Source organism: Tamandua tetradactyla, chromosome 12, assembly GCF_023851605.1.
Source record: "Tamandua tetradactyla isolate mTamTet1 chromosome 12, mTamTet1.pri, whole genome shotgun sequence".
Classification (NCBI taxonomy): domain Eukaryota; kingdom Metazoa; phylum Chordata; class Mammalia; order Pilosa; family Myrmecophagidae; genus Tamandua; species Tamandua tetradactyla.
This window is the reverse complement of record NC_135338.1, coordinates 19,731,196-19,746,192: the sequence shown is the minus strand read 5'-3', so window position 1 is coordinate 19,746,192 and position 14,997 is coordinate 19,731,196. Positions and strand designations below refer to the sequence as shown.

At 38.8% G+C, this 14,997-nt stretch overlaps 1 protein-coding gene and 1 pseudogene across 1 annotated transcript in view; both read right to left on the bottom strand.

Annotated features, from left to right (window-relative positions):
* The window catches only part of LOC143651847 (uncharacterized), a 229,814-nt gene that overhangs the window by 123,324 nt on the left and 91,493 nt on the right, over positions 1–14,997 (bottom strand). The gene's annotated exons all lie outside the window — the stretch shown is intronic.
* On the bottom strand, positions 7,492–8,563 carry LOC143651365 (farnesyl pyrophosphate synthase pseudogene; annotated as a pseudogene).

The window sequence follows — 14,997 nt, the reverse complement described above, 5'->3', positions numbered from 1 at the left end:
TAAACAGGTAAAAGAGAGGAAAGATATCATTAAAAAAATAATGGAAAACATTTTCTGAGTTGAGAATGGCAAATGTAGTCAGGTTTAAAGAGCCCTGTAAATGTTTAAATTAAAATGAAACAAACAATAGAGCAACAGTGTTTTGATTTGTTAAACTTGTTAGAAATGTGACTTTTAACAATGGGGATTTATTAAGTTATAGATTACAATTCTAAGGCCATGGAAATGTTCAAATTAAGGCAGCAACAAGAGGACACCTTCACCGAAGAAAGACTGATGGCACACAGCGTCCCTCTGTCACATGGAAAGGCACATGGTGATGTCTGCTGGTTCTTCTCTTCTAGATTCTGGTTTCAAAAAATGCCTCAACTCCTGTGGGCCCTTCTTGCTTCTTCTGTGGTGTTTTTCTTTCCCTCTGTGTTTTCTGACTTGGTTTCATCTCTCTGCTCTCCATCTCTGAGTTTACTCTCATAAAGGATTCCAGTAAAGGATTAAGATCCACCTTGAATTGGGAGGGGCACATCTCTATGGAAACAATTTAATCAGATGATCCCATCCACAATAGGTCTGGCTCTATAAGAATGGATAAAAAGAACACAGGCTTTTTGGAGTACATATCAGCTTCAAACAGGCACAAACAACTTCGTGAAATTTCAGAACTTCTTATTTCTCATTTAGGATTAGATTAGATACAGCTTTTTTTTAATTAAAGAAAAAAAAAGAAATTAACCCAACATTTAGAAATCATTCCATTCTACATATGCAATCAGTAATTCTTAATATCATCACATAGATGCATGATCATCATTTCTTAGTACATTTGCATCGATTTAGAAGAAGAACTAGCAAAACAACAGAAAAAGATATAGAATGTTAATATAGAGAAAAAAATAAAAATAATAATAATAGTACAAAAAAAAAGACAAACAAACAAACAGACAGACAAAAAAAAAACCTATAGCTCAGATGTAGCTTCATTCAGTGTTTTAACATGATTACTTTACAATTAGGTATTATTGTACTGTCCACTTTTGAGTTTTTGTATCTAGTCCTGTTGCACAGTCTGCATCCCTTCAGCTCCAATCACCCATTATCTTACCCTGTTTCTAACTCCTGCTGGACTCTGTTACCAATGACATATTCCAAGTTTATTCTCGAATGTCGGTTCACATCAGTGGGACCATACAGTATTTGTCCTTTAGTTTTTGGCTAGACTCACTCAGCATAATGTTCTCTAGGTCCATCCATGTTATTACATGCTTCATAAGTTTATTCTGTCTTAAAGCCGCATAATATTCCATCGTATGTATATACCACAGTTTGTTTAGCCACTTGTCTGTTGATGGACATTTTGGCTGTTTCCATCTCTTTGCAATTGTAAATAACGCTGCTATAAACATTGGTGTGCAAATGTCTGTTTGTGTCTTTGCCCTTAAGTCCTTTGAGTAGATTCCCAGCAATGGTATTGCTGGGTCGTATGGCAATTCTATATTCAGCTTTTTGAGGAACCAACAAACTGCCTTCCACAGTGGTTGCACCATTTGACATTCCCACCAACAGTGGATAAGTGTGCCTCTTTCTCCGCATCCTCTCCAGCACTTGTCATTTTCTGTTTTGTTGATAATGGCCATTCTGGTGGTTGTGAGATGATATCTCATTGTGGTTTTGATTTGCATTTCTCTAATGGCCAGGGACATTGAGCATCTCTTCATGTGCCTTTTGGCCATTTGTATTTCCTCTTCTGAGAGGTGTCTGTTCAAGTCTTTTTCCCATTTTGTAATTGGGTTGGCTGTCTTTTTGTTGTTGAGTTGGACAATCTCTTTATAAATTCTGGATACTAGACCTTTATCTGATATGTCATTTCCAAATATTGTCTCCCATTGTGTAGGCTGTCTTTCTACTTTCTTGATGAAGTTCTTTGATGCACAAAAGTGTTTAATTTTGAGGAGCTCCCATTTATTTATTTCCTTCTTCAGTGCTCTTGCTTTAGGTTTAAGGTCCATAAAACTGCCTCCAATTGTAAGTTTCATAAGATATCTCCCTACATTTTCCTCTAACTGTTTTATGGTCTTAGACCTAATGTTTAGGTCTTCTGTGATTTCTTTTAGCAGTTTTTTGTAGTTTTCTTTATATAGGTTTTTTGTCTCTTTAGTTAAACTTATTCTTAGGTATTTTATTCCTTTAGTTGCAATTGTAAATGGGATTCGTTTCTTCATTTCCCCCTCAGCTTGTTCATTACTAGTGTATAGAAATGCTACAGATTTTTGAATGTTGATCTTGTAACCTGCTACTTTGCTGTACTCATTTATTAGCTCTTGTAGTTTTGTTGTGGATTTTTCCGGGTTTTCGACCTATAGTATCATATCGTCTGCAAACAGTGGTAGTTTAACTTCTTCCTTTCCAATTTTGATGCCTTGTATTTCTTGTTCTTGTCTAATTGCTCCGACTAGAACCTAACACAATGTTGAATAATAGTGGCGATAATGGACATCCTTGTCTTGTTCCTGATCTTAGGGGGAAAGTTTTCAATTTTTCCCCATTAAGGATGATGTTAGCTGCGGGTTTTTCATATATTCCCTCTATCATTTTAAGGAAGTTCCCTTGTATTCCTATCTTTTGAAGTGTTTTCAACAGGAAAGGATGTTGAATCTTGTCAAATGCCTTCTCTGCATCAATTGAGATGATCATGTGATTTTTCTGCTTTGATTTGTTGATATGGTGTATTACATTAATTGATTTTCTTATGTTGAGCCATCCTTGCATACCTGCGATGAATCCTACTTGGTCATGATGTATAATTCTTTTAATGTGTTGTTGGATACGATTAGCTAGAATTTTATTGAGGATTTTTGCATCTATGTTCATTAGAGAGATTGGTCTGTAGTTTTCTTTTTTTGTAATATCTTTGCCTGGTTTTGGTATGAGGGTGATGTTGGCTTCATAGAATGAATTAGGTAGTTTTCCCTCCACTTCGATTTTTTTGAAGAGTTTGAGGAGAGTTGGTACTAATTCTTTCTGGAATGTTTGATAGAATTCACATGTGAAGCCATCTTGTCCTGGACTTTTCTTTTTAGGAAGCTTTTGAATGACTGATTCAATTTCTTTACTTGTGATTGGTTTGTTGAGGTCATCTATTTCTTCTTGAGTCAAATTGGTTGTTCATGTCTTTCCAGGAACCTGTCCATTTCATCTAAATTGTTGTATTTATTAGTGTAAAGTTGTTCATAGTATCCTGTTATTACCTCCTTTATTTCTGTGAGGTCAGTAGTTATGTCTCCTCTTCCATTTCTGATCTTATTTATTTGCATCCTCTCTCTTCTTCTTTTTGTCAATCTTGATAAGGGCCCATCAATCTTATTGATTTTCTCATGGAACCCACTTCTGGTCTTATTGATTTTCTCTATTGTTTTCATGTTTTCAATTTCATTTATTTCTGCTCTAATCTTTGTTATTTCTTTCCTTTTGCTTGCTTTGGGATTCGTTTGCTGTTCTTTCTCCAGTTCTTCCAAGTGGACAGTTAATTCCTGCATTTTTGCCTTTTCTTCTTTTCTGATATAGGCATTTAGGGCAATAAATTTCCCTCTTAGCACTGCCTTTGCTGTGTCCCATAAGTTTTGATATGTTGTGTTTTCATTTTCATTTGCCTCGAGGTATTTACTAATTTCTCTTGCAATTTCTTCTTTGACCCACTCGTTGTTTAAGAGTGTGTTGTTGAGCCTCCACGTATTTGTGAATTTTCTGGCACTCCACCTATTATTGATTTCCAACTTCATTCCTTTATGATCCGAGAAAGTGTTGTGTATGATTTCAATCTTTTTAAATTTGTTAAGACTTGCTTTGTGACCCAGCATATGGTCTATCTTTGAGAATGATCCATGAGCACTTGAGAAAAAGGTGTATCCTGCTGTTGTGGGATGTAATGTCCTATAAATGTCTGTTAAGTCTAGCTCATTTATAGTAATATTCAGGTTCTCTATTTCTTTATTGATCCTCTGTCTAGATGATCTGTCCATTGATGAGAGTGGGGAATTGAAGTCTCCAACTATTATGGTATATGTGTCTATTTCCCTTTCCAGTGTTTGCAGTGTATTCCTCACATATTTTAGGGCATTCTGGTTCAGTGCATAAATATTTATGATTGTTATGTCTTCTTGTTGAATTGTTCCTTTTATTAGTAGATAGTGTCCTTCTTTGTCTCTTTTAACTGTTTTACATTTGAAGTCTAATTTGTTGGATATTAGTATAGCTACTCATGCTCTTTTCTGGTTGTTATTTGCATGAAATATCTTCTCCCAACCTTTCACTTTCAATCTATGTTTATCTTTGGGTCTAAGATGTGCTTCCTGTAGACAGCATATAGAAGGATCCTGTTTTTTATCCATTCTGCCAATCTATGTCTTTTGATTGGGGAATTCAGTCCATTAACATTTAGTGTTATTACTGTTTGGATAATATTTTCCTCTACCATTTTGGCTTTTCTTTATATATATCATATCTGACTTTCCTTCTTTCTACACTCTTCTCCATACCTCTCTCTTCTGTCTTTTCATATCTGACTCTAGTGCTCCCTTTAGTATTTCTTGCAGAGCTGGTCTCTTGGTCACAAATTCTCTCAGTGACTTTTTGTCTGAAAATGTTTTAATTTCTCCTTCATTTTTGAAGGACAATTTTGCTGGATATAGGAGTCTTGGTTGGCAGTTTTTCTCTTTTAGTAATTTAAATATATCATCCCACTCTCTTCTAGTTTCCATGGTTTCTGCTGAGAAATCTACACATAGTCTTATTGGGTTTCCCTTGTATGTGATGGATTGTTTTTCTCTTGCTGCTTTCAAGATCCTCTCTTTCTCTTTGACCTCTGACATTCTAACTAGTAAGTGTCTTGGAGAACGCCTATTTGGTTCTCTTCTCTTTGGGGTATGCTGCACTTCTTGGATCTGTAATTTTAGGTCTTTCATAAGAGTTGGGAAATTTTCAGTGAATTTCTTCCATTAGTTTTTCTCCTCCTTTTCCCTTCTCTTCTCCTTCTGGAACACCCATAACACGTATATTTGTGCGTTCAAATTGTCCTTCAGTTCCTTGATCCCCTGTTCAAATTTTTCCATTCTTTTCCCTATAGTTTCTGTTTCTTTTTGGAATTCAGATATTCCATCCTCCAAATCACTAATTCTATCTTCTGTCTCTTTAAATCTGTCATTGTAGGTATCCATTGTTTTTTCCATCTTTTCTACTTCATCCTTCACTTCCATAAGTTCTGTGATTTGTTTTTTCAGTTTTTCTATTTCTTCTTTTTGTTCAGCCCATGTCTTCTTCATGTCCTCCCTCAATTTATCGATTTTGTTTTTGAAGAGGTTTTCCATTTCTGTTCTTATATTCAGCATTAGTTGTCTCAGCTCCTGTATCTCATTTGAACTATTGGTTTGTTCCTTTGACTGGGCCATATTTTCAATTTTCTGAGCGTGATCCGTTATCTTCTGCTGGCATCTGGGCATTTAGTCAGATTTCCCTGGGTGTTGGACCCAACAGGTTGAAAGATTTTTCTGTGAAATGTCTGGGTTCTGTTTTTCTTATCCTTCCCAGTAGGTGGCGCTCGTGGCACACGTTTGTCTGTGGGTCCCACCAGTAAAAGGTGGTGTGGGTCCTTTAACTTTGGAAAACTCTCGCCCTGGGGGAGGTTTGCCAGCCGAAGTGGCTTGGAAGAATGCCAGCTGGCCCGGGGATCCGAACGCGGGGAGGGTTGCCGGCCACCGCAGCCTGGTGGAGCGCCCGTCCGAATCTCCTAGTTGGCCTGGGGCACCAAGCGTGGTGGGAGGGCACCAGCCACCGTGGCCTGGGAGAGTGCACCATTCCCAGACGGACCGGGAAGTCACGTGTTTGGAAGGGGCCCCGGTCACCGTTCTCCGTGCCCTGGGGATCTCTGATCCAATTTTCTCAGTTGGTCTGGGGGGCCGCGCGTGGGGGGTGCACTAGCCGCCACGGCTTGAGGGGACCGCCTGTCCAATTGTCCCAGCTGACCCGGGAAGGAGGAAGGGAGGGACTCCGGCCGCTTGCCGCCCCGGCCCGGGGAAGTCCGCGCCCCTCGGCGATCTCACCAGAGCGGGTTCTCTCAGCCAGTCAGCTGTTCCAGGATGGGGTACGCTGTCTTTTTATCTCTGTCATGGCTCCGGGAGCTGCTCTGCATCGTTTCTACTCCCCTAGTAGCTGTTCATGAACACTCTTTACAGCGCCTTCAGTCGACTACAACGGCGTCCCTCCGACCGTCTAGATACAGTTTTAATCTAACTAGATACCTGGTTGCAGGTAGCCTAGGACTGGCATTGCTTATCTGATGCACAAAATGTTCATCATCTCAGGCTGAGTCCTGATTTGTACTCTGAATTCCCTAAGATGCAGCCCTTGTCCTCATCATGTAAGATGTTACTCAACACATCCGTATCCCAAGAAGTAGAATTACAAAAGAGGAAAAGAGAGATTAAAGGCCTGTGTTGTGTATCTTCTAAGAACAATTTGGGGAATGGTCATATGACCCTTTCTTTTATTTCTCAATGGCTAGAACTTGGTCACAGGCCCCAAACATCTTGTTCCAGTTTACTAGCTGCCGGAATGCAATATACCAGATACAGAATGGCTTTTAAAAAGGGAAATTTAATAAGTTGCTCATTTACTGTTCTAAGGCTGAGAAAATGTCCCAATTAAAACAGGTCTATGGAAATATCCAATCAAACGCATCCAGGGGAAGATACCTTGGTTCAAGAATGCCGATGAAGTCCAGGGTTTCTCTCTCAAGTGAGAAGGCTCATTGTGAACACAGTCAGGGCTTCTCTCTCATCTGGAAGGGCATATGGTGAATACAGCATCATCTGCTAGCTTCTTCTCCTGGCTTCCAGTTTCATGAAGCTCCCTGGGAAACATTTTCCTTCTTCATCTCCAAAGGTCACTGGCTCTTGGACTCTCTGCTTCATGGTGCTGCAGCATCCTCTGCTCTCTTTGAATCTCCTTCATTCTCCAAAATGTTTCCTCTTCCATAGGACTCCAGAAACTTATCAAGACCCACCCAAATGGATGGAGACACGTCCGTCACCTAATCCAGTTTAACAACCACTCTTGATTAAATCACATCTCCAGGGAGATGATCTGATTACAGTTTCAAACATACAATATAAAGGCAGTATATTCTGCCCTTATGAAATGGGATTTAGATTAAAACGTGGCTTTTCTAGGGGACATACATCCTTTCAAACCAGCACACAGCTCTTGAAAGTTTGGAAATGTTTGATTTATTTCAGATGATCATATTTTGAGATGAAAAGGAAGTGTAAAGTAAGTGTTTAGATAATTGTCATTTTTTTGTATATAGTTCACTTTTTGGCTAGCCAAGTACCTGTGTGCATTTTTCATTCGTGCCAAAACAATCAACACATCTTTTTTTTTTTTTTTTTGCAGTTAAACTAATTTCTTAAGATCCTCCCCTCCCTGCCCTCGCAGTCTCTGGGGTCACGTTTTCTGCCTGTAGATCTTGTGTGCCAGCCCCAAGAAGATAGTTGGGGGCAGAGGCACAGAGTGCTGCTGGATGAGCCCCAGAAGACCGCTGTTAACTGTCTTCCTCGTACCACATAAAGACAGCTGGTTACTCCAGCTCCTCGTACAGTGCCTTCATCCGGGCCACCTCCACCTCCTCCTGCCGGTAATTCTCCTGCAGGATCTGACGCTGTTGGAAAGAGGCCCGATGCAGACACAGAACCACCAGCCAGCTGCGCTTGTTGTCTTGAATGTCAGTACCAACTTTGCCAGTCACATTGGGACCCCCAGAAATGTCCTGGTAATCATCCTGAATCTGAAAGACCTCTCCCACTTCCAGAAGACATTAGCATGCTTCTTCTCTCCATCAATGCCTACCACATACAAGGCAGCAGCTACAGGAAGGTAGGAATAGAAAGTTGTCTTGTACTTGACAATTGATTTGTACCTCTTTTCAGTGAATATGTCAAGATCCAGATTGCCCTGGGGTGGGGGTGGGGGCTGTGATGAGGTGCTGTCTGCCCGATCCCAGTCTGATATGAAACCTTCAAGAACAGTTCAATCAGGTTCAGATAATAGAGCTGCTCCCCGCAGTAGAGCTTCAGCAAACAGTAGGTGCATGCTTCCAGCAACATGGTGTCATTAATGACATCCAGACTTATGCCTGGCTTCTGATACCAGCAGGGCTGACTCTGTCAGGTGAGGAATGAATCCATGATGCCATGTGACACCAGGAATAAAGCTTAGAGCAGTTGCACACACCAGCCCACAGTCAGGGCCTGCTGGAGACGATCAGAATCCTGCTCCTTGGCTCCTCCAGCTCCTGGAAAACTGCCAGCACCATCAAGTCCTGATGGCACTTACCTCCAATGGCATTGTACTCCAGGGTCTCCTTGAGCTGGGCAGTAGCATCTCCTGCCTCTGGGTGCCCCATCTCATCCTTGGTTAGCACCTTGAGAATCTGGGAGAAGTGCTGGATGAAATTCTGCTTTTCTTGGGCATAAACACCAGATTTCTTGCCTCCTTTCATTCTGAGGGAGGAGCAAAGTGCTCTGTTCCTGGATGCTGATTCTTGCTTCAATCAACACCATCTTAATGGCAACAATCATGAAGTTCCATTTCAAACTGGCAGTCAGCCCAAGATGCAAGACTTCTTCAATTTGCATGCTTTCTGGTGTGTGTGAAACAAAATACCTATACATCAAAATACAAAGTCTCTTCCTTGCACAGGTGATATGCAATTGTGGCATATGAACAAAAATTGCAATAACAATATCTATTTACAAAATGAAGACTAGGAAATGACAGTCAATATGATTCCATGGAGTCATCACAAATCTCTAGGTCAGAAATGGTAAAGACTCAATTTCTGGGTGAGATAAAATGTTTGAACTTTGGGAAATATCCAGTGCAAAATACAATTCTGATTTTCCCTACCATTTTTTTTCCCTGACAATCTGCCCTAACTCCAGAGGTTGAGCAGGAAACAATGTTATCAATTCCTTGCTATGCTGAACAAGGTTTACCACTTCTGATTTTCTATACTGCCATACTTTCATAGCAAGTTGTACACTGATTAGGACTGGGTGTAGCCAAGAGTAAGTGGAACCTCAAATAATAGTGGCTTAAACAACACCAAAGCTCATTTTTTCTCACGTAACACTGTAGAGATATGCGTCCAGTACTGGGGTGATGCCTCTGCTCCATGAACTTATCAAGAGTCCAGGGTTCTTCCAGATTTTTAATTCAAAAATCCCAGAGCCTGAACCTCATTATCCAGCTTGAATTCAACACATTCACATTCCAAGCAGCAGGGGAAAAAATGAAGAAAAAAAGGAACAAAAGTCACAGCCAGCTCTTATTTAAGGAAATATTCCAGACCCGTCCCTTAACATTTCCCTTTATATACTGTGAGATAAAACCTCATCACATCATCTTAGATGTGTCTTTGAATGAGTCTGGAAAATAGAGTGAACGCCCTGTCTACATATTGTGTACTTCTTTATGATCTCCTAGTCCTGGAAACTTCCTTTTGTATAAATTACTACACTGGTAGGTTTGTACCTACTTTTGTGATTACTTGATTAATTTCTGGCCTTTTAGAATTTAAAATATCCCCTACTCATTGCCATCACAACTTTTATTCACATGATATCCACTCTACCTCAATGGTAAAATCTCTTTTGCTCCCTACTTCTCTTCCATCATATTTCAGGTCAAATCACATTCATGTACACTTCCACAGAATTATGTTTAGTTTCTTCACAAGATTATTCTCAACTTTAATCATATTTTCATAAATATTTGTTTGTTTTGTCTCATATTCATTCAATTTCAAATTCGACATAATCCTAGGGGAAAAAAGAACAACACAGGGCCAAGGTGCAATACATGCTCAAAATTTTTGTTGAAACAATAAATAAATGAAAATGAAATGTAAGAAAGTCTAAAATTAATCTTGGAGTGTAATGAAATATTTTCTTCCTTCACTAAAATGTCAACCAGAGTGTGGGCTGGCCATTTTGTTCATTAGCGAATTTCAGATTTTATCATAGTGACTAGCACTTTTTAGTGTTCAATAAATATCTGTTTATCTAGTAAAAATGGATGGATAAATATCATGCCATTTTGCCTCCTTTTAAGTATGTTAAACAATTTCTGGAGAATTTCTTCTCAATCTTAGTGTACCGCCTTTAGAGCTATCTGGTTCTCTGATGATTTTGCTTTATATGTTACTACGTATTTTCTCAAAAGCCCTAATATGTATGTATGTGTGTTCTCTTACTCTAGCCATCTTCTAATGAGTTCTGAAGGATCCATATTCGTATTTAGGAATATACAAGGTAGGTGGATGAAGCTTGAGAAAACATGAGGATCAGATTCACAGCTGGAAAGCATCTTCATACTCCCAGGCCTGCCCCAATGCTGGGAAGACATTCTGTTGTTTACCATTTCTGGTTTTCTGCATAAACTACCAAATACATTCTTCATCTTGCATGATAGAGTTTTTAAAAAACACTTTTATTGACAAATCTTCACACACATATAGCCCTTATATGGTGTACAATCAATGGCTCACAATATCATCACATAGTTGTGTATTCATCACCATGATCATTTTTAGAACATTTTCATCACTCCAGAACAAGAAATAAAAACAAAAAATGCATGCATCCTATACTTCTGACCCCTCCTTCTCATTGGCCACTAGTATTTCCATCTACTTGATTTATTTTACCCCATATTCCCCTATTATTTATTTATTTTCTATCCATGTTTTTTTCATTCATCTTTCCATACCCTGGGTAAAAGGGGCATTAGACATGAGGTTTTCACAATCACAATCATATTGTAAAAATTTATCTTTATACAGTTGTCTTCAAGAATCAAGGCTACTGGAATACAGCTCAACAATTTCAGATACTTCCCTCCAGCCACTCCTAAAATGATAAGAGTTTTGAAGAAGTATAAGTCCTAATAGTCCTCTGCCTAGGTATTTTAGTTATGGTGTATAATTCCATGCCAAGTGACAATAAACTTCAGCAATGTTTCCTCTATGCTTTAGCTAGGGTATTTTTGATATTTTGAAATAGACTTAAGAGATGAAGATAATGGAGTAACCCCTTGGAAATAGTCTCAAACATATTCCCTATGTAGTAGAGAATAGCTGCCTAGTATTCTGGTTAGAAATGATGCAGGTTGTTCCTTACTGAAAATGTATGGATACTGCTTTTTTTTTCTTTTAACTTTTTATTTTGAAATAATTTCAAAGTTTCAGAACAAAAGCTATAGCAAAAATGTGGGTGGTACAGTGGTAGAATGCTTTCCTTCCATGCAGGAAACCCGCGTTCGATTCCCGGACCATGCACCTAAAAAAAAAAGTTATAATGAAAATCCATATCAAGAGTTCCAACATACCCCCAATTCCCAGATACACAGATCCATCAATTTTAACATTTTGGTACTTTGCAACATCATTCAGTCTTTCTCTTTCTTTCTTTCTTTCTTTCTTTTTTCTCTTTCTTTCTTTTTTCTCTTTCTTTCTTTCTTTCTTTCTTTCTTTCTTTCTTTCTTTCTTTCTTTCTTTCTTTCTTTCTTTCTTTCTTTCCTTCTTTCTTTCTTTCTTCCTTCCTTCCTTCCTTCCTTCCTTCCTTCCTTCCTTTCTGTCCTTCCTTCCTTCCTTCCTTCCTTCCTTCCTTCCTTCCTTCCTTCCTTCCTTCCTTCCTCTCTCCCTCTCTCTCTCTCTTCTTCCTTCCTTCTTTCTTTCTTCTTCCTTCCTTCCATCTGTCATCTTTATATATATAAATATTTTTTCTGAATATTTGAGAGCAGGTTGCATCCATCATACTCCTTGAACACAAACTATTTCACTGCATATTTCCTATGAACAAGGAGATGCACTTATATAATTACCATAAGTACAGCTATCAAGTTCCAGATATTTAGCAATAACATTCAACTTATATTCCATAGTCCAATATTTTCTTATGTCCCAGTAATGATTTTGTGTGCCCTTTCTCCTCCCTTCTTAGATCCCATCCAGTGTCCTGTATTGCATTTCGTTGTCATTATATCTTAGTTTTTTTTTTGTCATGAATTTTGGAAACATATTGTCCTAGTTTGTTAGCTGCCAGAATGTAATATACCAGAAATGGAATGGCTTTTTATGAAAGGGGAATTTAATAAGTTGCTAATTAACTGTTCTAAGGCTAAGAAAATGTCCCAATTAAAGCAAGTCTATAGAAATGCCCAAATTAAGGCATCCAGGGAAAGATATCTTGGTTCAAGAAGATCGACAAAATTCAGGGTTTCTCTCTCCACTGGAAAGACACATGGTGAACATGGCAACGTCTACTAGTGTCCTCTCCAGGCCTCTTGCTTCATGAAGCTCCCCGGTGGCGTTCTCCTCTTCATCTGCAAAGGTCACTGGCTGGTAGACTCTGCGATTCTCTGGCCATTCCACATGGTTCTATGGCTCTCTCCTCATTCTCAAAAGGAACTCTCTCCAAAATGTCTCCTCCTTTTTAGGATTCCAGTAAACTAATCAAAACCCATGTAGAATGAGTATGAGACATGTCTCCATCTGATCAAGTTTAGTACCCATAAGTGATTGAGTCATATCTCCATGGAAATAACCTAATCAAGTTTCTAACCAGCACACATATATACACGATAAATATTCCTTTCCCAGTCCCTCACAATCATATCATTTGGTGGGATTAATCACATTTGTAATATTGCAACACGCTTGTCAACATCTATTATTAAAAATTTCCCTTCAACCTAAACAGAAGTCTTACACAAAGTTTGCATTAACTCTCCATTGCTCTTGCCCCCACCCCTGAGGCAACTATAATCTGCACACTATAGTTTGTCTGTATGAATTTCTTTGTGGTTACTCTTTTGGTTTATTAATGCTGCCAGAATATAATGTACCAGAAATGGATTGGCTTTTATAAAGGGGATTTGTTAAGCTATAAGTTACAATTCTAAGGCTTTGAAAATGTCCATATTAAGGCATCAACAATAGGATATCTTCACTTGAGAAAGGTTGATTGTGTCTGGGATTCTCGTGTTACTTGGGAATGCATATGGTGACGTCCACTGGCCCTTTGCTGCTGGGTTTCATTGCTTTCAGTTCCTTGTTCCTGTGGCCTCCTCTCTGATCTTCTGCCTCCAAACTCTCCAAATGTCTGTGTCTTGCTTTCATCTCTCTGTTCTTCTTTGTCAGTTCTGAACTCTTTCTTTTTTTCTGTGAGCTGGTTTAAGAGTCCAGTAAACTAATTAAGATACACCTTGAATGGATGGGGTCACATCTCCATGGAAACAACCTAATCAAAAGATCCCACCTACATTAAATCTGCATCCACAAGAATGGGTTAAAAGAGCTGGCTTTTCTGGGATACATAACAGTTTCAAACCAGCACACTTATCATGGAGCTTAAATTTAACTTCCTAAATCTATAAAAACCTTGGTGGTGTTGATAGCAACTTTACTTCAATAGCATACATAAACTACATTCCTATACCCTTACATCTTCCCACCTTTAAGTAGTTCTTGTCACAAATTACCTATTTATGCATTGTATTCCAAAACCAATGATTTATCACTATATTTATTTGCCTTTTAGATCATGAGGAAAATAAAAAGTAGACTCACACATCAAAAATATAATAGTAATGCTATTCTTATTTACCAATGTCATTATCTTTATCAAAGATTTATATTTCTTCATGTGGCTTCTGTTAATTGTGTAGTATTCTTTGTTTTCAATCTGCAGAGCTTTCATTAACATCTCTTGTAGGAAGGGCAAGTCTAGTGGTGAAGATGTCCCTCAGCTTTTGTTTACCTGGGAATGTCTTCAGCTCACCCTCAGTTTTTAAAGAGTTTTGCTGGATATAGAACTCTTGGTTGGAATTTTTTTTTCTTTCAGCACTGTGCCAGTTTCATTCTCTTAGGTAACCCAGAGAAGCCATGTGTTAATCTTGAATCGATCTTGGAAGGCAGCCATTTCTTTTAATTCTGATTCAATATCATAGGGCAAACACTTTTGATTAGATGATCTCCAAGTAGTTGTGGCAGCCCAACTGTGGGTGTGATCTTTTGATTAGATGGGGATGTGGCACCACCCATTCCAAGTGGGTCTCAAGTAGTTTACTGGAGTCATTAACATGAGGGAACATTTTGGAGAGAGCTCAGTGCTGACAAAGGAGAGCCGACAAAGAGAGCTGATTAGATGGCTGGAGAACAGTTCCTTCAGAGAACAAAGACATGAATGTTTAGAGATGCTTGGAGCCCAGCAAATGTTGCCATGTGCTTCCCACGGGATGTTAAGCAAGCCAGGTCTGGAGAGAGCCAAGGGAAGCTGAGAGATGAAAGCCAACCATGGAGGAACAAAGTGACAGACCCACACAGGAACAGAGGCTAAAAGCAATGGAGCCTGGGAGCAAGGGACCAGGAGATGCCAGCTACATACCTTCCCAGCTGACACAGGTGTTCCAGTCCACACTGGCCTTTCTCGAATTAAAATATCTTTCCCCAGTGCCTTAGTTTGACATTTTTGTAGGCTTAGAACTATATTGTAACTTATTAAATTCCCTTTTTAAAAGCCATTCCATTTTGGGTATGTTACATTCTGGCAGCTTAACAAACTGATGCAAGCACTAAATTTGTCTTCTCACTGCCTTCTTGCCTCCAGGGTTTCTGATAAGAAATCAGCACTTAATTTTATTGAGGGTTCTTTGAATATGATGTTGTCTCTCTGGCAGACTTCAGAATATTCACTTTATCTTTGGCATTTAACAGTGGATTACAACATGGCCTGGTGTAGTTCTATTTGTTTTTTCCTCTTTGGAATTTGTTGAGAATCTTGGATGTGTATATTCATGTCTTTTGTTAAATTGGTGAAGTTTTCAGCCATTATTTCTTTGAATTTTTTTTAATTTTAATTTTTATTGACAAAACAAAATGCAAACACAATC